The sequence below is a fragment of the Canis lupus genome, unplaced genomic scaffold, assembly GCF_048164855.1.
Source record: "Canis lupus baileyi unplaced genomic scaffold, mCanLup2.hap1 Scaffold_270, whole genome shotgun sequence".
NCBI classification, from domain to species: Eukaryota; Metazoa; Chordata; class Mammalia; order Carnivora; family Canidae; genus Canis; species Canis lupus.
Window position 1 is genome coordinate 25,001 of NW_027326510.1, and position 20,000 is coordinate 45,000.

General features: G+C 55.7%; 1 long non-coding RNA gene and 1 pseudogene across 1 annotated transcript in view; one reads left to right on the top strand and one right to left on the bottom strand.

The window, feature by feature from the left end:
- Positions 1-202, bottom strand: part of LOC140629803 (NHP2-like protein 1 pseudogene) — a 1,430-nt pseudogene extending 1,228 nt beyond the window's left edge.
- A 13,142-nt stretch (positions 203-13,344) lies between these two features.
- LOC140629804 (uncharacterized) overlaps positions 13,345-20,000 on the top strand; it is a 20,355-nt gene continuing 13,699 nt past the window's right edge. Inside the window, exon 1 of the long non-coding RNA XR_012027627.1 lies at positions 13,345-15,821. This is a non-coding gene — a long non-coding RNA (uncharacterized lncRNA). The remainder of the gene's footprint in view (positions 15,822-20,000) is intronic.

A 20,000-nucleotide genomic window follows, 5' to 3' on the forward strand; every position in this document is an offset into this window, starting at 1 on the left:
GAAAAGAAAAGGAGAACTACTTATCCCCTTGTTCCACCGGGACCCACCCGGATGCCATGCCCATGCCGGAGGGTCCAGGCCCCGAGGGACGGGCGTACTCAACTTTGCTGTGAACTCAACGGATTAGTGGAGTTGTGCCTCTGAGGATTTGTCCACGGAAACTACTTCAAATGATCGATTTTGTCCGTCTCGTGTACTTTTCCTTGTGACGAGCAAGCAGGTTAAAAAAAAAGAAAAAGAAAAAAAAGAAAAAAGGGGGGAATCCCTGCGTGGCGCAGCGGTTTGGCGCCTGCCCTTGGCCCAGGGCGCGATCCTGGAGACCCGGGATCGAGTCCCACGTCGGGCTCCCGGTGCATGGAGCCTGCTTCTCTCTCTGCCTATGTCTCTGCCTCTCTTTCTCTCTCTCTCTCTCTCTCTCTCTCTCTCTCTCTCTCTCCCCCCCCCCGACTATCATAAATAAATAAATAAATAAATAAATAAAAGTCTATAGGTTAAACTTTTACAATAGCTTCCCAAATCTTTGGTGACCTGGAACTTTGAAGGTGTAACTAGCTTAATTGATAAATTGGGTTCAGTTCATCGGATACCTGGCGTCTGTCTTTCCAACAGAAAGGTAAAATACTAAAGTGTGAGTCAGTAAGACACCCAAGGTGGTTTTTTTGTTTTGTGGTGTTGTGTTTTCCTCCCCCACCCCTTGCCCTTTTCTTCCTTCCCCCCCCCCTCCCCCCACCTCAGTTTTTGTGTTTCTCTTTTGTCTGATTCAGGAAACCTGCAGATACCTGGGTGTGTCAGTAAACGTGTTTCAGGTTGGTTTGTTCGTTTCTCTTTTCCTTCCTCTTTTTTTTTTTTAATTTTAATTCACAATTCATCACACACACACACACACACACACACACACACACACACACGGGCAGAGGGAGAAGCGGGCACCCTGCAGGACCGCTGAGCCACCCAGGGATCCCCTGTTTCGTGCTTCCTTCACAATTGTATCATACAGGGCAGCCCGTGTGGCTCAGCGTTTTAGTGCCGCCTTCAGCCCAGGGCGTGATCCTGGAGTCCCGGGATCGAGTCCCACGTCAGGCTCCCTGCACTGGAGCCTGCTTCTCCCTCTGTGTCTTTGCCCCCCCCCCCCCTCTCTTAAATCTTAAAAAAAAAATTGTGTCCTACATGTTAGGTTTTTACAAAATGAACAGCGGAGAAATAAAAAACCAGCAGAGCCAGGCAGTAGGTAGGGTGCTTTAATGGGGAGCGCTCCTGGGCGAGGTTCCATGACTCGGAGAGGTGGCCAGAGTCAGGGAAGTCGCGCGGGGTTGGGGACTGTGGGGGTTTTGAAGCCTTCTTGGTTCCGACTCTGGATCCGGGTGGGTCCCTAGCCAAATTAGACAAGGGAACACCGTGTCCTTAGGTGATTGGCTGGGAGTAGGGGGGGGATAGTATCAGACGATGGGGAGGGGGCGGGGGCGGTTCCTGGATGGAAAGTTTCGGTTTCCCATCTAGGCTTTGACTCACTGGAGATGATGTGGTGGTCAGGGATGCTTTGACGGGAAGATCAGCCATTTTGACCCAGTTTGAGATGTCCGCCATTTTGGGTGCCCCTGTCTCTCAGCCAGCCCAACAATACATACACAAACACACACACACACACACACACACACACACACACACACGTGTTTCTAAAAACTATCACATGTATTCATACATTTGACAATCTAAGGATTTCTGGTACGATAGACAATGTGCCCGTGGTTCCTACTGACTTTTCACCAGAGACTGAGGTTTCTAGGAGTTAACAGTCTGCCGCCTGGGTGGCTCAGCGGTTGAGGGGTTGAGCATCGGCCTTTGGGTCAGGGCCCAATTCTGGGGCGGCGGGGGGGGAGGTATCCGAGTCCGGACCCCTTTCCACATCTGGCTCCTTGTGGGGAGCCTGCTTCTGCCTATGTCTCTGTCTCTGTCTCCCTCCCTCCCTCTCTTCCCCCTTCACAAAGTTCTCTCTCTCTCTCTCTCTCTCTCTCTCTCTCTCTCTCTCCTCTCTCAAAAAGTGTAAAATAAGTACAATTTTAAAAAATCTGCCACATGGAATCGAGACTACTGGTTAACGATAAGGAAAACAACCTCTGTGTGTGAGATAGTAGGAGACATGTAGAATAGATACAAGGCATGAAAATACGGGTGGTGGTGGTGGTGGTTAAAGAAAATGAATCGGGGATCCCTGGGTGGCGCAGTGGTTTGGCGCCTGCCTTTGGCCCAGGGCACGATCCTGGAGACCTGGGATCGAATCCCACATCAGGCTCCCGGTGCATGGAGCCTGCTTCTCCCTCTGCCTGTGTCTCTGCCTCTCTCTCTCTCTCTCTCTCTGTGACTATCATAAATAAAATAAAATAAAATAAAATAAAATAAAATAAAATAAAAAAGAAAATGAATCTGTCCTGAAATGACTCTGGCTTTTTTTTTTTTTTTTTAAGATTTTATTTACTTATTCACGAGAGACACAGGGACAGGCAGAGACAAGGGAAGCAGGCTCTATGCGAGGACCCTGATATGGGACTCGGTCCCAGGAGTCTGGGATCACGCCCTGAGCTGAAGCCAGACGCTCAAACGCTGAGGCACAGGGGCGTCCCAAAGCCTGGCTATTTAGAGAAAGAACACTTAAGACTGACGGAATGGAAAAAGAAATTATAGAAGGGATTTATGAAGGAGATTTTTGAGATTTGTTTTTTGTTTTCTGTTTTTTATTTTTTTGGATTTTATTTATGTATTCATGGGAGAGAGACAGAGACAGAGAGAGAGACAGAGAGAAGGAGAGAGAGTAACAGAGACAGAGAGAGACAGAGAGAAAGACAGAGAAAGAGAGAGACAAAGAGAGACAGAGGCACAGAGACAGAGACACAGAGAGATAGAGAGAGACAGAGAAAGCAAGACAGAGACAAAGAGAGACAGAGATAGAGAAAGAGAGAGACACAGAGAAGGAGAGAGACAGGGAGAGAGAGAGAGACAAAGAGAGAGACAGAGAGATAAAGAGAGACAGAAGGGGAGAGAGACACAGAGAAAAGAGAGGCAGAGAGATAAACAGAGGCAGAGACAGAGACAGAGAGAAGGGGAGAGAGAGACAAAGAGAGAGAGACAGAGAAAAGAGAGGCAGAGAGACACAGAGAGACAGACACAGAGAGAGGCAGAGACAGAGAAAGAGAGAGAGACAGAGAGAAGGGGAGAGAGAGACAAAGAGACAGAGAAAAGGGGCAGAGAGATAAAGAGAGACAGAGACAGAGAGACAGACACAGAGACACAGTGAGGCAGAGACAGAGAAAGAGAGAGACAGACAGAGAGACACACACACAGAGAGAGAGAGAGAGAGGCAGAGACACAGGCAGGGGAAGAAGTAGGCTCCACGTGGGGAGCCCGATGTGGGTCTGGATCCCAGGACCCTTGGGATCAGGCCCTGAGCCAAAGGCAGACCTTCCACCGCTGAGCCACCCAAGGCGTCCCAGAAGCAGACTCTTTGAAAAGGGATTGCAGGCGTGGTCAGGACGGACTGAGATTGGGAGAAGTGGGTTTTACTACTACACTGGTGTACAACTGAGATTTGGCTCTTCTCTCTGCTAAAATGGCGAGATTCTCTTGCATTGGTAGTCTACTCTTGATAAGAGTGTGAACAGAGAAGAAAAGACAAAGACAAGGTGCTTTTTTGTTTGGTTGGTTGGCTTGGTTTGGTGTGGTTTGGTTGGGGGTTTTTTGTTTGTTTTTTGGGGGGTGTGTGTGTGTGTGTGTGTGTGTGTGTGTGTGTCTCCCTTTACCTGCCCAGAACAGCAAGGTTTTTAGATTCCCTTTTTTTTTTTTTTTTTTTTTGGTTGTTCTTGTTTCACTTTTTTTGGTATTTACTTATTTATTTTATTTTTTGGGTTCGTTTGTATCCGGTCTTCCCCTACTACGTAAGAGTGAAAACTTCTCCACGGTAAAGGAGCTTCATTTTGGGGACAACTCTAAAAGCACCTGTAGAATCTCCTAGGGGCCACCTCGGCGAAAGAGACACTGAAGATTTCCGTTTTGTTATGATCCGTGATCCTTTGTAGGCATGTGCCTTGAAAACTTCTGAGATGTTTTTGGTTGGCTGGTTGGCTGCCTGTCTGTCTGTCTGTCTACTGGTCCCTTCATCCGTTCGTGGATTCTCAGCGGATCCCAGAATGCCAAACCCTAAATAGAGTCTCTTGACTACTATAGGTCGTTTACCTGCTATGGGAAGGCACATGAGAAGCACTGTCAGACAAAGAACCATAAGCCCTCTTAGATTACATTGTGTGGGTGAATGCTGCCGGTGTTCCGAACAGGAAATGAAATTCCTAAACTTGTAACGTGTCCTGGTAGAGTGCCGTCACTCCACATTCGAACTGTTTAAATGCTCTGCGTACGTGCATGTGTGTTGTGTGTGTGTGTGTATGTGTGTGTGACAGAAACTGGTCGGATTTTCCTCTCGACTGCATTATAATGAATTCTCATTGGGTCTTTAGGCACGTCCATCCGTGGGTGACCTCCCTGTCACGTGCAGGTGTTGTTAGGAAGGTCTTGCAACAATGCGGTCCACTTTTCAGAAGATTCGCGGAAAGGACTCTGGACGAATCCCGGTGTCTGGTCACCCTGAGATTGTCCAACTACATACAGTAGGAGTTGCCGGAACTAATGAAAAAGCTGCATGGAAACCGAACAGAAAGGAACAACGTGGAACTGAATGAGGTCCACGAAACCCTGAACAGAGTTCAGAAACTCTCAGTGAGTCATCTTCCTTTTTTTTGGCGATTGTTAAATCCTCTTCAGAAGGTCGGTGGGAATCCGTGCTCATTGCAACCAGACACCGTTGGAAGGATCCGCTGTATCACCAAGGCCTTCCTTGAGTAGAATGGCGTCTGTTTTTCTTTCTTTCGACCTCCCCCGGTCCCCACGCCGCCCTCCCCTCCTCCCTCCCCTCCCTTTCTCCCCCCCGCCCCCCACCCGGCCCCGGCCCCGGCCCCGGCCCCCGGGGTCCATTTGTCAAAGTGATCTCTATTGACCGAGCGGGCCAGGGGCCCCTGGAATCGCATCCTAAGACTCAGATAGGATCAGACAGCCTGGAGACACTCAGATCCACTTCTCGGGAGCCACCCGAGCCCCTCGGAAACCGTGAGCCTGATACCTTCCTTCCAGAGGTCGCCGCGGCCTCACTGGGCGAGTCAAGAGTGCCACCTCCTGGCGGACGAAACCGAGAGTCAGCTGCTTAACCCCAGCGAGCCTCCCAGGTTGCCCCTACGAGGTGCTTGGAAATGCTGAGGCTCAACGACACCGGAACCACAACAACCGGAAGAACAGAAAAGAAGAGCAAAAGAAATGCTGAAGTTCTTCCTTCTGGCCTTGCCTTTACAGGAGTGTGCCGTCTGCGACCACGCCTGTCTCCGCGGACAGGAAGAAAAGAGTCCAGATGGCTGAACCGGGGTTCTGCACTCTGCGGACCACAGGAACCCCCTCCAGCCTGACCCAGGAACTCCCTTACTCTGAGCCAGGGACAGGAGGTCTTGTTTTGTGTTTCGGTTGTGGTCCAAAAGACAGGCGTCACCTACGATGGAACCTTGTAACCCTTTCTAAGCCTAGAGTCGCTCAGCGGCATTACATACGTTCACACATCCTCCTCGCCAAGTTATCTTTCCATTCCATTTTTTTACTCTCTTTTTTGAAACTCTTTAAATTTTATTTATTTATTTGTTCGTTCGTGCATGCATTCATTCATTCATTCATTGTTTGTTTGTTTATTATTTTAAAGGATTTTTTTATTGAGAGAGAGAGAGAGAGAGAGAGAGAGAGAGAGAGAGAGAGGCAGAGACACAGAGGGAGAAGCAGGCTCCATGCAGGGAGCCCGATGTGGGACTGGATCCCGGGTCTCCAGGATCACACCCCAGGCTGCAGGTGGCGCCAAACCGCTGCGCCACCGGGGCTGCCCTCCATTTTTTTACTCTTAAGTTTAATTTCTTACACTGTATTGATCGGGCACCCGATCTCTCTCTCTCTCTCTCTCTCTCTCTCTCTCGAATAAATAAATTAAATATTTAAAAAATAAATGAATAAATAAACTGTATTTATTCACGGGAGACACACAGAGAGAGGCCGGGACGCAGGCAGAGGGAGAAGCAGGCTCCACGCGGGGGGGGGGGGGGGGGGGGGGGGCCGGTGCGGTGCTGGATCCCCAAAAAGCCGTGATGACGCCCGCCCGGAGCCCAGTCGAAGGCAGACGCTCAAACTCGGGTATGCCACCCGAGCACACCTCGTCCGCACCTCTTCCTTCCCACCGCCACCCACCCTCTTGTGCGTTCGTCGGGTTCCCACACACAGGACCTCGTCCTCCAGGTGTATCCCTAGACACACCCTAGCACCCTAGGATCCCCAACGAGGGAATAGGTTCAGATGGGACCGATGCTCATGTGACCGTGCTCCTGTTTGAGGACTGTCCTCGGTTGCTGTAGCGGTGACGGCGAGACAAAGGGTCTCTCTCCACACACCGCACAGGCGGGTGGGGGGCATGCCCCGAGTGGGGCAGATGTCCCCATCCCAAGGAGGCGGAGGAGGAAAGCCACCCCAAGGCCCCTCTTTGGTGCCTGTCCTGTGTCAGGAAACGCTACTGACCTGGGTGGATCCGGACCAGGCTGTGTCCGTCCCAGCTGCCCTGGGATCCCACACTCCTCACACCTGGACCCACCGGTGTGGCGCCTGCCTTTCCGGCTCTGCCTGCCTGCCTAACTATCTCTGCATCCAACTTGCAACTTTCAGTCCGTGAGCTTAGGGGCTTCGACTCTCTGGGTCTTGCTAGAACCCAAACAGAGAAAGACGTTTGCCATACCATAGATACCACTTTCAATTAAGCATCTGTGAAATGATGATTATGGAGGAAGGAAATTCTCAGCCTTGAACGTTTCTGGGCCCTGCTCCATTGGCTTTCACACTGACCCAGGCCCAAACGGCTCCCAGAAAACTCAGCACTAGTTGGGCTCTATTTCCGTGCCACTGAGTGCACGTTGCCTGTCTGCCTCCCCTAAAAAGTCAAGCAACGGGGATGCCTGGGTAGCTCCGTGTTCAGCATCTGCCTTGAGGTCAGTCATCATCCTGGGGTCCTGGGGCCCCGACTCCCACTTGGGGCTCCCCGCGGGGAGCCTGCTTCTCTCTGCATCTGTCAATACCTGTCTCTGTGTGTCTCTCATGGATAAATAAAGAACATCTCTAAAACAGGAAAGAATGAATGATTAATTAAAAGGACTGACTGACTGGACTGATCGACTGACCGACCGACCGGCTGAATGAATGTATACATAAGCAAGCCAGGAAGGAAGGAAGCAAGCAAGCAAGCAAATAAATGAACAAATGAAATCGATGAAGGGCTGCGTGGCTGCTGGCTGGCACTGTGGGTGGAGTGTGGGACTCTATATTTCTCGGTTGTGAGGACGAGCCCTAACCTGGGTGTAAACATCGCATACACCTAAAATCTTTTGAAAATAAAACAATGAAAAGAAAAGAAAAGAAAAGAAAAGAAAAGAAAAGAAAAGAAAAGAAAAGAAAAAGGTGGGCAGCCCGGGTGGCTCGGCGGTTGAGCGCGGCCTTCAGCCCGGGGCCTGATCCTGGAGGCCCGGCATCAGAGTCCCACGTCGGGCTCCCAGCATGGAGCCTGCTTCTCCCTCTGCCTGTGTGTCGGTCCGACTCTCCCACTCACTGTGTCTCAGGAGAAAATAAACAGAATCTTTACAAAAAGGGAAAAGAAGTTGTTTTGTTTTGTTTTGTTTTGTTTCGATCGGATTGATCGATCGCTAAAAGGCAACCTGCCAAAACTGACGATGAGAAAACGGAAGAAAACCTTCCTGGTTCCCATAGAGTTCAAGCCCTACAGCCTTGCCCGTACCAAGATCAGAGAATAAACTGTCCACTCTCTACGGCGTCCCTCCTCCCGAGGACGCCCCAGCTCCTTATGGAGCATGCACACGCACGTGCACACGCACGCAGAAAAGCGGGGTGAACCGAACCAGACCCTAGAGAACCCTGCAGCGAAGGTTGAGCACAGGACACCCCCACCCCCCCCGCCAGCCACAGGAAACTCCGGCAGGCTACCACTGGACTGCTTAGGGGGCCTATACTTACTTGCAAGTGCTCGCTGACCTGGGACACGTGGAAGGGGAACCTGAGGCTCAGATGGCCCGAACCGGGTGAATGGGGTGCTTTGCTCATGCCTCAATGCTATGCTCTCCACGATTAGAGAAAGCTGGCAATGAGGCCAGCCCAGGGACCGGAACCTAACCTAGGAATCCCTCTGGTTCCATCAGTCATGTCCCGACTGTTGGTGAGTGAGGAACCAGTGCTCGGCTCGCTCGGGGAGACAGACGCTCTGGTCTTCTTCGGGTTGGGTTGTTGCTGCGGCTTTGGGTATCTTTGCAGGAAACCGGCCTCTTCTCTTTCGAAATGGAAACCAAAGGATGGACGGGGTCCGGACGCGGTCACGCTCGCTGGCCACTGGAGTTGTTGTCACCCAGCCAGCGGGGAGATCGGAACATCGGGTCTTTCGTGACCTCTCCACAGATAGATAGGAGTGAGACCAAGGCTATATACTTTGTTGGCGTCTCGTCTGTGTCTACGTGTCCCTGTGGGTTCTACGAGGGAGAGGTTTCCTCTACCTCCGGATGCTATATTGCTAACATCCCTTTGTAAAGGAACTGTAGCTTATGGGATCCCTGGGTGGCGCAGCGGTTTGGCGCCTGCCTTTGGCCCAGGGCGCGATCCTGGAGACCCGGGATCGAATCCCACGTCGGGCTCCCGGTGCATGGAGCCTGCTTCTCCTTCTGCCTATGTCTCTGCCTCTCTCTCTCTCTCTCTCTCTCTCTCTCTCTGTGTGACTATCATAAATAAATAAAAATTAAAAAAAAAAAAAAAAGGAACTGTAGGTTAGGAGTTCAAAGGCTGGCGCGGGTAAACATCATCGGAACAGGACAGCTCGGAGCGATAAGGAGGAGTGCCAATATTTCACAAGTTCCCACGATCTGGGATGAAGTTCTGTTCGTTCGTTCCCGATCATGCGGGTCTGGGATCCTTTCCTGCATCCGTCTCCTTGCGGGGGGGGGGGGGGGGGGGGACCTGCTTCTGCCCATGTCTCTGTCTCTGTCTCTGTCTCTCTCTCACACACAGGAATAAAGAAACCAAATAGTGTAAAAAAGGAAAGATGCTCGGTCTCCCACTCTCTCCCTCTCCCTCCTCCTCCTCCTCCCCCTTCCCCCCTTCACACAGTGCTCTCTCTCTGAAAGGAAGTTAATATATTACAATTTTGCAAAAGCCTGCCAATGGAATGGAGACTACTGGAGAACGAGAAGGAAAACAATTCCGTGTGTGACAAGTAGGAGATGTGTAGGAAACGTACAAGGCGTGAGAATACATGTTTTGGTGAGGGAAAAGAAAATAATTCTGTCCTGAAATGAGCCTGGCTATTTTTTTCTTTTTTAAGATTTTATTTACTTATTCAGAAGGAAGGGAGTGGAGGGAGGGAGGGAGGGAGGGAGGGAGTGAGGGAGGGACAGAGAGAGGCAGAGAGAGGGAAAAGAAGGCTCCATGCAAGGAGCCCGCTATGGGACCTGAGCCAAAGGCAGAGGCTTAACCACTGAAACACCCAGGCGTCCCGGAAGCAGATTTTTTTGAAAAGGAATTGTAGGCATGGTCAGGACAGACTGAGATTGGGAGAAGTGAGCTTTACTAGTACACTGGTATAGCATTAAGACTCGGCTCTTGTCTCTGTTAAAATGAAGAGATTTCCTTGCGTTGGTAGTCTCATCATGGCAAGGGATTGTGAACAGAGAAGAGAAAAATATATTATTATTATTTTCTCTCTCCGGACCAGCCAGGTTTTTATATTCCTTTTTATCCGCGAATTACCTCCGTGAGAGAGTGAAAACTTCTCAATATTAAAGGAGCTACATTTTGGAGACAACTCTATAAGCTCCTGTGGAATCTCCTAGGGCCACCCTGGCGAAACAGATACTGACATTGTTTTCAGTTTTGTAATGACCCGTGATCCTTTATAGGCCCGGGCCTTGAAAGCTTCTGAGATGTTGGTTGGTTGGTTGGTTGGTTGGTTGGTTGGTTGGATGGATGGATGGTTTGTGTATCTGGCTGGTCGGCTGGCTGCCCGGCTGTTTGCTGGTTCCTTCATCCGGTCATGGATTTTCAGCGGATCCCAGAAAAGTCTAGCCCTAGGTTGAGTCTCTTGACTAACATAGGTCGTTTACCTGCTATGTGAAGGCACGTGAGAAGCAGGGTCAGACAAAGAATCATAAGCCCTCTTAGATTATATTGGTTGCGTGAATGCTGTGGGTGTTCCAAAAGCGACGTAAATTCGTTAAGTGGTAACGTGCCCCGGTACATTGTTAAAATGCCGTGTGTGACAAATCATAATCCGTTTTTCTTCTCGACTGCACTCTAGCCAACTCTCCTCGGGTCTTTAACCACGTCCACCGGTGACCGCCATGTCATGTACATGCCATGTTCTTTCTGTTTTTTTTTTTTTTAATTTCTTATTCATTTATGATAGTCACAGAGAGAGAGAGAGAGAGAGGCAGAGACACAGGCAGAGGGAGAAGCAGGCTCCATGCACCGGGAGCCTGATGTGGGATTCGATCCCGGGTCTCCAGGATCGCGCCCTGGGCCAAAGGCAGGCGCCAAACCGCTGCGCCACCCAGGGATCCCTACATGCCATGTTCTGATGCTCTTGCAAAAACAAACAAAACACACACACACACACACACACACACACACACGCACATTTATTTATTTATTTATTTATTTATTTATTTTTTATTTATCCCAGATTCCAGAAGAACCACGCAAAGGACTTTTGACACATCTCAGTTTCTGGTCACCCTGAGATCATCGAACAACAGTATGAATTGCCAGAACTAGTGAAATAGCTGCATTTACCCAGAACAAAACCAGGGACTTCTGGGTGCCTCAGCGGTGGAGCCTCTGCCTTGGGCTTAAGGCGTGACCCCGGAGTCCCGGGTTCGAGCCCCGCATCGGGCTCCCTGCATGGGGCCTGCTTCTCTCTCTCTCTCTCTCTCTCTCTCTCATACATAAATAAAATCTTAAACAAACAGAACTAAAAGGAACAACATGGAACTGAAAAGAGCGAAAGACAATGATGACCGGTTTCTTTGTTTTTGTTTTTTAAAGACTTTATTTAGTTATTCACGAGAGACACAATGAGAGAGAGGCAGAGACACAGGCAGAGGGAGAAGCAGGCTCTGCAGGGAGAGACCGATGAGGGACTCCAGGATCACACCCTGAGCCAAAGACAGCTGCTCCCACCGCTGAACCACCCAGGCGTCCTGATGACCCTTTTTTAAGGACTCTTGTTCAAATCACTGCTGATCCCCTCATGTTTGCTCTTCCAGTTTGAAGGAAACTTTGTCTGTAGAGATATCTATACCTTAGAGAAATTGGAGGAACGAGTGAGTTTGTAAACAAATTAAAATCCTTATCCTTGGGCAGCCCTGGTGACTCAGCGGTTTAGCGCTGCCTTCAGCCCAGGCCGTGATCCTGGAGACCCTGCATGGAGCCTGCTTCTCCCTCTGCCTGTGTCTCTGCCTCTCTCTCTCTCTCTCTCTCTCTCTCTCTCTCTGTGTGTGCGTTTGTGTCTCTCATGAATAAATACATAAAATCTAAAGAAAAAAAAATCTTTAAAATCCTTATCTTTTCTCCCTACCTGTGACCCGTCAGTGTTCAGAAACTCTCAGTGAGTTATCTTTTTTCTTTTCTTTTCTTTTCTTTTCTTTTTTTCTTTTTCTCTCTTTCTCTCTCTTTTTCTAATGAGTTATCTTTCTTTTATGGCAATTGCCAATCATCTGCGTGAGGTCTGTTCCGTGGGAATATGTTCTCATTGTGACCGGCCACTGTTGGAAGAATCCCTTGTATCACCAAGACCTGCCTTCCTTGAGTGCAATGGCATCTGTTTTTCTTTTCTCTTCTCTTCCTCCGCCCCCCCCCCCCCCCCCCCCCCGCCCCGGTTTATTTTTCAGAGTGATCTCTACTCCCAACGTAGGGCTCGCACTCACGGCCTGGAGGTCAAGAGTCGTGCTCTCTACTGACCGAGCGGGCCAGGGGCCCCTGGAATCGCATCCTAAGACTCGGATAGGATCAGACAGCCTGGAGACACTCAGATCCACTTCTCGGGAGCCACCCGAGCCCCTCGGAAACCGTGAGCCTGATACCTTCCTTCCAGAGGTCGCCGCGGCCTCACTGGGCGAGTCAAGAGTGCCACCTCCTGGCGGATGAAACCGAGAGTCAGCTGCTTAACCCCAGCGAGCCTCCCAGGTTGCCCCTACGAGGTGCTTGGAAATGCGGAGGTTCTTCCCTCTTGCCTTGCTTTTTTTTTTTTTTTTCTTTTTTTTTTCTTTTATTTATTTACTTATGATAGTCACACAGAGAGAGAGAGGCAGAGACACAGGCAGAGGGAGAAGCAGGCTCCATGCACCGGGAGCCTGATATGGGATTCGATCCCGGATCTCCAGGATCGCGCCCTGGGCCAAAGGCAGGCGCCAAACGGCTGCGCCACCCAGGGATCCCCTCTTGCCTTGCTTTTGCAGGGCTGACGACAGTGACCACGTCTGTCTACCTGGCGAGGCAGAAACAATTCCAGGTTGCTGAACCCTGGTTTTCCACACTGCGGACGACAGGATATCACCCCCTCCCCCTCTTTCAACCTGACCCAGGAATTCCCTTACTCTGAGCCAAGGACAGGGTGGGGGGGTGGGGGTGGGGTCTTGTTGTTGTTGTTGTTGTTTGTTTTTGTTTGTTTTGCTTTTCTTCCCCCCAGTTGTGGTAAAAAGAAAAATAGACGTCACCTAAAATGGAATGTTGTAGTCGTTTCTTTCTTTCTTTTTTTTAATATTTTATTTATTTATTCACGAGAGACACAGAGACAGAGACACAGGCAGAGGGAGAAGCAGACTCTATGCAGGGAGCCTGACGTGGGACTCGATCCTGGGTCTCCAGGATCAGGCCCTGGGCTGAAGGCAGACGCTAAACCGCTGAGCCACCCGGGGATCCCTGGACGCTCCACCGCTGAGCCACCCAGGCGCTCCATACATACTTAAGTTATTGAGAGTTTGTTCCTTCATTTTTCATCATCTCTAGACCCAACGTGGGGCTCAAACTCACAACCCTGACTGCAATCAAAAGTTGAGTGCTCTTCTGACGGAGCGGGCCTGCCGGGGCCTGGGGCCCGGGGCCGGGCCGGGGGGCCCCCCCCCCCCCCCCCCCCCCCCCCGGGAGCTTCTGCCCTTTCATGTTTTCAAGCTCAGAGTCACGTTTTGTCCGGGGAGGGCCCCACCCCCCAACCCCTCCGTGCGGAGGTGCCATCTGTCGGGCTGGTTCATGTTTGTCCATCTTCCTTACTCCTTTTAGTAGACAGAAGGTGGCTTGTGACACAGCCGGGGACTACTTCGAATGAGACTGAGGATTTCCCTTGGGAAGTGGGTGCGAGAGGGAGGACAGGTCGATGGGGAACCAGGAGACTGTTGGCCCGTCGCTTTAGAGGAAAGAGTGTCCTTGTTGGGCCCTCACCCAGGGTGGATGAGTCAGAACTGTCCCTGGCCAGGCCTCCCTTAGTCCTTCGCCCATATCACTCCATGCCTGTGTTTGGCCTCTGGACCCTAAGACACCACGGTGGTCATGTGTTTAACTCCCCATCAGATTCACCAGTCCCCGCCATGCCACGCCCTCCCAGACGCACCCCCACCCCTGGAAGGCATTAAGAGTGAGATGGCATCCTCCACATCCAGGATTGATTCCCAAAGGGTTTATTGGGGTTTCCTGGGTCAGGAAACCAGGAGGGGTCGCTTTTGGACCCCAAACAATGTGAGTTCTTCAGACATCCTCTTTGCCCTTCTCTTTCCCCCTCCCCTCCCCTCCTCTCCTCTCCTCTTCTCTTCTCTTTTCTTCTCTCCCCTCCCCCACAGCTTGGGAGCCGCAGCCTGAGGGTTTGGGGGAGGTGCAGAAAGCCATTCAATGGAGAGAAGTCCCAGGCTCGGACTTTAACAGACAGCCATGTGCATTTGAATGAAATGATTGAATGAGGGCCATTGGAATGGATGGCCCTGAACCTCCCTTCTGCCACCCGCCACCCTCCATCCCCACCCCCAACCAACCCTGAGTCCTCTGGTGGATTTGGAAATGGAAGGCCGGGGTGTGTGTGTGTGTGTGTGTGTGTGTGTGTGTGTGTTTACACGGACGCACCCGCGGAGGGTGGTGGGGCATGCTCACGTTGGCTCCTGCAAACTCCATTCATTCTGGGAATGTTCTGTTGTTTCTGCTGAGTTGCCAGTTGCTGCGATGAGCCAAGCTATACTCCTCCCGTTGCCGAGTTCTTAAAAAGGCCGAGTCTCCGGTTTTCTCGGTGAATGGACTGACCCACACCTTCCCATCCCGCCGGACCCCTTCTGCAAATACTTGCACTCAAAGGGTTCTTTCACCTCGTCCAGAAAACAAACAACAGCCACCCACACCCACCCCATTGCCACAGATACGCAACCCACACAACAAAACTCCAGCTGGCCTCCTTCTGCCTCCATGTACTTTATTTTATTTTTATTTTTTTAAATATTTTTATTTATTTATGATAGTCATAGAGAGAGAGAGAGAGAGAGACAGAGAGAGAGAGAGAGAGAGACAGAGAGAGAGGCAGAGACAGAGGCAGAGGGAGAAGCAGGCTCCATGCACAGGGAGGGAGCCCGACGTGGGATTCGATCCCGGGTCTCCAGGATCGCGCCCCGGGCCAAAGGCAGGCGCCAAACCGACCGCTGCGCCACCCAGGGCTCCCCTCCACGTACTTTAGAGAGTCACTGTCTTAGACGTGCCTTAGGCTCAAGGACTCGATGCGGTCTCCCTTTCTGTGGCACGGTCGGTCCCATCCATCCCCCGTTAGGCCCAAAGTAGAATTGCATGACCACACTGCTCACGGGAGCTGGAGAAGATATGCTAAGGTGACCGACCGGACCGACCGACCGACCGACCGGATGGGAGCACTGTCCATTCGAAAGGAAGGACCTACAGGCCGAGGCGTCTATAAACACGCTCCCTGGAAGTCTTTGGCTTTCGCGTGCCTCTGATGAAATCATTGCTCCGGAAACTCCAGCATCTATAGCCGGTCTTGTCCATGGTCTTCTGACCATGACTCGTCCTCCGTTCGCCTGACGTTCTGCCCAATTGTCCGTCCACGGAGAAATTAGACCCCGTCCCGTGAGAGCCGAATCCGACCCCTCCGCTCACCCCCACGACAGAGAAGACTATGCCCAGGTCTGTGCCCGCCCATCTTCCCTTTCTCCTCCGCCAGGGCAGAAGAAAATGTGGCCCGCCCTCCCTTCTCCTGTCAAAAGTCCAATCTGACATAGGACTTGGATACGAAGGAAACCAGAGTACTGTTTTGAACCATAGACACGTTGATTGATTGAAGATTTTATGTAGGTAGTCCTGAGACGCACGCGCGCGCGCACGCACGCACGCACACGGACGGACGCACGCACGCACGCACACGGACGCACGCACGCACACGGACGGACGCACGCACGCACGCACGCACGCGGACGGACGCACGCACGGATGCACACAGAGGCAGAGACACAGGCAGAAGGAGAAGGAGACTCCATCCATGCAGGGATCACGCCCTGGGCCAAAGGCAGGCGCTCAACCGCTGAGCCACCCCGGCCTCCCTACCTGGAGACACTTTGATAGAGTAGCAGCAGCAGCAAAGAAACACACGCACACCGCCGCTCCCCCCACCCCCCCAGGTGAAAGAAGGTCCCGCTGACTCCCCTCCTTTTCCTCTGAGAAGAGAAGCACACCCTTTCTCCTGCCCCTGGAAGGTGCCTTGGAGGAGAGCGCCAGGAGGGGAGTGAATGACATTCTTCTCTTCAAGGACAGGAAGTTGAGCGTGAGCAGGAGAATTCTGGAGAAACAGATTGTGTTATAAGAAAGAAAGAAAGAAAGAAAGAAAGAAAGAAAGAAAGAAAGAAAGAAAAAGAAAATCCTTATGTTCTTTGAGCCTCCCCTCCCCCCCAGAATTGAGTTCCTCTTCCACGACCTCTTCTCATTCAACCCAATAGACAAGTATTTGGGGGGGGGGGGGGGGTCAGGTCCCAGACGCTGAGAGGGTGGAGGTGAAGGTGGTGCGGGGGGGGGGGGGGCACACCGTCCTCTCCAGCGCCTTTGGTTCAGACCTCCTTCGTGACCGACCTCCCTCCCTCCCTCCCTCCCTCCCTCCTTCGTCTTATAAATATATAAATAAAATCCTAAAGAAAAAGAAAAAAAAAAAAAAAAAGGAAGGACACGAGAAAAAACGGTGCATCCGTTGCCGTCCTAAGAGTCCTCGCCTGGTTTCGGCTCTACGTTCCCTCCCTGACCTCGGAAACGTGCCTGAGTCGTCCCGGGAGCCCCGCGCGGCGAGCGCGACCCCCTTTCCGGGCGGCAGCGGGCCCGGACGGACGGACGGACGGACGGACGGGTTTTCCAAGGCTCCCCCGCCCCGGGAGGACGGGGGTTCGCGCGGTGCGCGGCCGTGTGCTCCCGGGGCCCTCCGCCGTCCCCGGGCCGAGAGGCGAGATCCGAGGCGCCCTGACGGCCTCGCCGCCCGGATCTGTCCCGCTGTCGTTCGCGCCGGTTGTCGGGTGCCACCTGGCGGCCGCTTTTATAGAGCGTGTCCCCTCCGGAGGCTCGGCGGCGACAGGCAAGGAACAGCTTTGGTGTCGGTTTCCCGGGGCCGAGTTCCAGGAGGAGGGCGGCTCCGGCGCGAGCGTCCGGCTGTCGCCGGGGCCTCGGCGCGCGATGCGCTCGCCGGAGATTGGACCTCCGGAGCTGCGAGGGAGTGTCGCCGTCGCCGCTGTCGCCGCTGTCGCCTCCGCCTCGCTCCCGGAGGAGGCCGTGCGGGCCGCCTGGGTGGGTCGACCAGCACCCGCCGGTGGCTCCTCCTCCGCCCGCGCGGACCGACCTGGGCCGCCTCGGGGGCGGGGGACAGGGTGTGTCCCGCCGTCCGTCCTGTGGCTCCGGGCGATCTTCGGGCCTTCCTTCCGTGTCACTCGGTTGTCTCCCGTGGTCACGCCCTGGCGACGGGGACCGGTCTGAGCCTGGAGGGGAAGCCCGTGGGTGGCGCGACAGACCCGGCTGCGGGCACGTGTGGGGGTCCCGGGCGTCGGACGCGATTTTCTCCCCTTTTTCCGAGGCCCGCTGCGGAGGTGGGTCCCGGGCGGTCGGACCGGGTGCCACGCGGGGGTGGGCGGGCCGTCCGTTCGGGCGTCCGGCCCCGGTGGCGATTCCCGGTGAGGCTGCCTCTGCCGCGCGTGGCCCTCCACCTCCCCTGGCCCGAGCCGGGGTTGGGGACGGCGGTAGGCACGGGGCGGTCCTGAGGGCCGCGGGGGACGGCCTCCGCACGGTGCCTGCCTCCGGAGAACTTTGATGATTTTTCAAAGTCTCCTCTCGGAGATCACTGGCTTGGCGGCGTGGCGGCGTGGCGGCGTGGCGGCGTGGCGGCGTGGCGGCGTGGCGTCTCCACCGACCGCGTATCGCCCCTCCTCCCCTCCCCTCCCCCCCCCCCCCCCCGTTCCCTGGGTCGACCAGATAGCCCTGGGGGCTCCGTGGGGTGGGGGTGGGGGGGCGCCGTGGGGCAGGTTTTGGGGACAGTTGGCCGTGTCACGGTCCCGGGAGGTCGCGGTGACCTGTGGCTGGTCCCCGCCGGCAGGCGCGGTTATTTTCTTGCCCGAAATGAACATTTTTTGTTGCCAGGTAGGTGCTGACACGTTGTGTTTCGGCGACAGGCAGACAGACGACAGGCAGACGTAAAAGACAGCCGGTCCGTCCGTCGCTCGCCTTAGAGATGTGGGCCTCTGGGCGCGGGTGGGGTTCCGGGCTTGACCGCGCGGCCGAGCCGGTCCCTGTCCTCGCTCGCTGGAGCCTGAGCCGTCCGCCTGGGCCTGCGCGCCGGCTCTCGTGCTGGACTCCAGGTGGCCCGGGTCGCGGTGTCGCCCTCCGGTCTCCGGCACCCGAGGGAGGGCGGTGTGGGCAGGTGGCGGTGGGTCTTTTACCCCCGTGCGCTCCATGCCGTGGGCACCCGGCCGTTGGCCGTGACAACCCCTGTCTCGCAAGGCTCCGTGCCGCGTGTCAGGCGTCCCCCGCTGTGTCTGGGGTTGTCCGGTCGCTCCTGCCCCCCCCCCCCCCCCGGGGGTCGAGGGGCTTGCCGGTGAGGCGGAAGCAGGTCCCCCCGGTCGCCGTCCTCGCTGGGCTTTTGCTCCTCGGGAAGCCCCCTCGGGGCCGCAGCTTGCTGCCGATCGATCGATGTGGTGATCTCGTGCTCTCCTGGGCCGGGCCTAAGCCGCGTCAGACGAGGGACGGGCGTCCACGGCGGATGCGACCGCTCTTCTCGTTCTGCCCGCGGGCCCCTCCCTCCCCGGCTCCTCCGCGCCCGGCCGTCGTGGCGGGTGCGCGGGGGGCGCGCGCCGGGGTTGGGGGTGGTGCGGACTCCGGCCCGACCCCGGCCTCCCGCCTTCTTGCCTCGCGGCGCTGGCGGGACCGGGGTCCTCGGACGCGGCGGACACTCTCGCCGGCCTTTCCCGAAGGCCCTGGGTCCGTGGCGAGCGGCCCTCCCCTCCTCCGCGGGGAGGGCCGGCCCGACGCCGCGCTGCTCACCGCCCGGCCTGGGCGCGCTTGAGCGCGTTGCGCCCGGCCCTCCGTGGTGCCCCTGGAGCGCTCCAGGTCGCCTCAGGTGCCTGAGGCCGAGCGGTGGCGTCGTTTCCTTCCCCGGCGACTCCCCTCGGGCTGCCGCCGCCGTCGTCGGCGTGTCCGAGGAGCGGGTGGTGGAAGAAGTCGGCAAGGGAGGCGCACCCGTGCCCCTGGCGGGGGCGCGGGCGCCTCGTCTTCCTTTCCCCTCTCCTCTCCTCCCCCCCTCGCCGCGCCGGCGGGGGGTGGGTGGCGTGGGGCGGTGTGACTCGGAGGACTTGGCGGGGCTCGTGAGCGCCCGCGGCGGGCCGGGCCAGCGCCGCGGCGCTTGGCCAGCCCGAGGGGCTGCCCCTCTCTCCCGGCACGGGTCGTGTCCCCGTCTCCGTCCCTCTCTCTCGCCCGCCTCGCGGGAGGCGGGGAGCTCTCTCCTCTGGGCGGTGACGTGACCACGCCGTGCGCGGGCGAGGCGGGGGTGGCGTCCTCGAGGGGGCACCGGCCGCGAGCGCTCGGGGTTGCCCTGTGCCTGTCCCTTGCCGGAGATCCGCCCCCCGCCCCGCGAGCCCTGTCGGCCCCGGAGCGCCGCCTGGTGGGGCCCGTTTGGGAGGACGAACGGGTGGGGGCGATGCGCCCTCGGTGAGAAAGCCTTCTCTAGCGATCCGAGAGGGTGCCTTGGGGTACCGGAGCCCCCAGCCGCTGCCCCTCCTCTGCGCGTGTAGTGTGGCCAGCGACGCGGGGTTGGACTCCCGTCGCGACGTGTTTGGGCAGAGTGCCGCTCTTTGCCTACCTACCGCGGCCTGCGCCTCCCCCCTCCGAGACGGGGGAGGATCCCGCCGGGCCGGGCCGGCGTCCGGTGCGGGGTGTGTTGCCCGCGTGCGTGTGCGAGCGTGCGCGCGGCCGGGGGGTTGGGGCGGCCCGCCGCCCCCCCCCCCCCACGCCACTCACCCCGTGTGTGTGCGTGTGTGCCGCGCTAGCGGCCGGCTGGCTGTCTGGGCCGCCGCCCGCTCCCGAGCCGAGTCGCCGCCGGCGGTGGCTCGGCGGGCGCGTGTGGGTCGGGCCAGCTCCCGCCTGGGGGCGCCTCCCCGGGTCGTGACTCCGGGTTGGACCGGACGGATGGACGGACGGGCGGATGGACGGACGGAGGTTCGGACGGGACCCCCGCGGCGGGGGTCGCGCGTGCCTGGGCCCGGGCGGTGTGGGGCCCGGTTTGCGGGGAGGCCTGCCAAGGGTGCTGAGGCCGGCCGGCGTCCCGGGCGTCGCGGGAC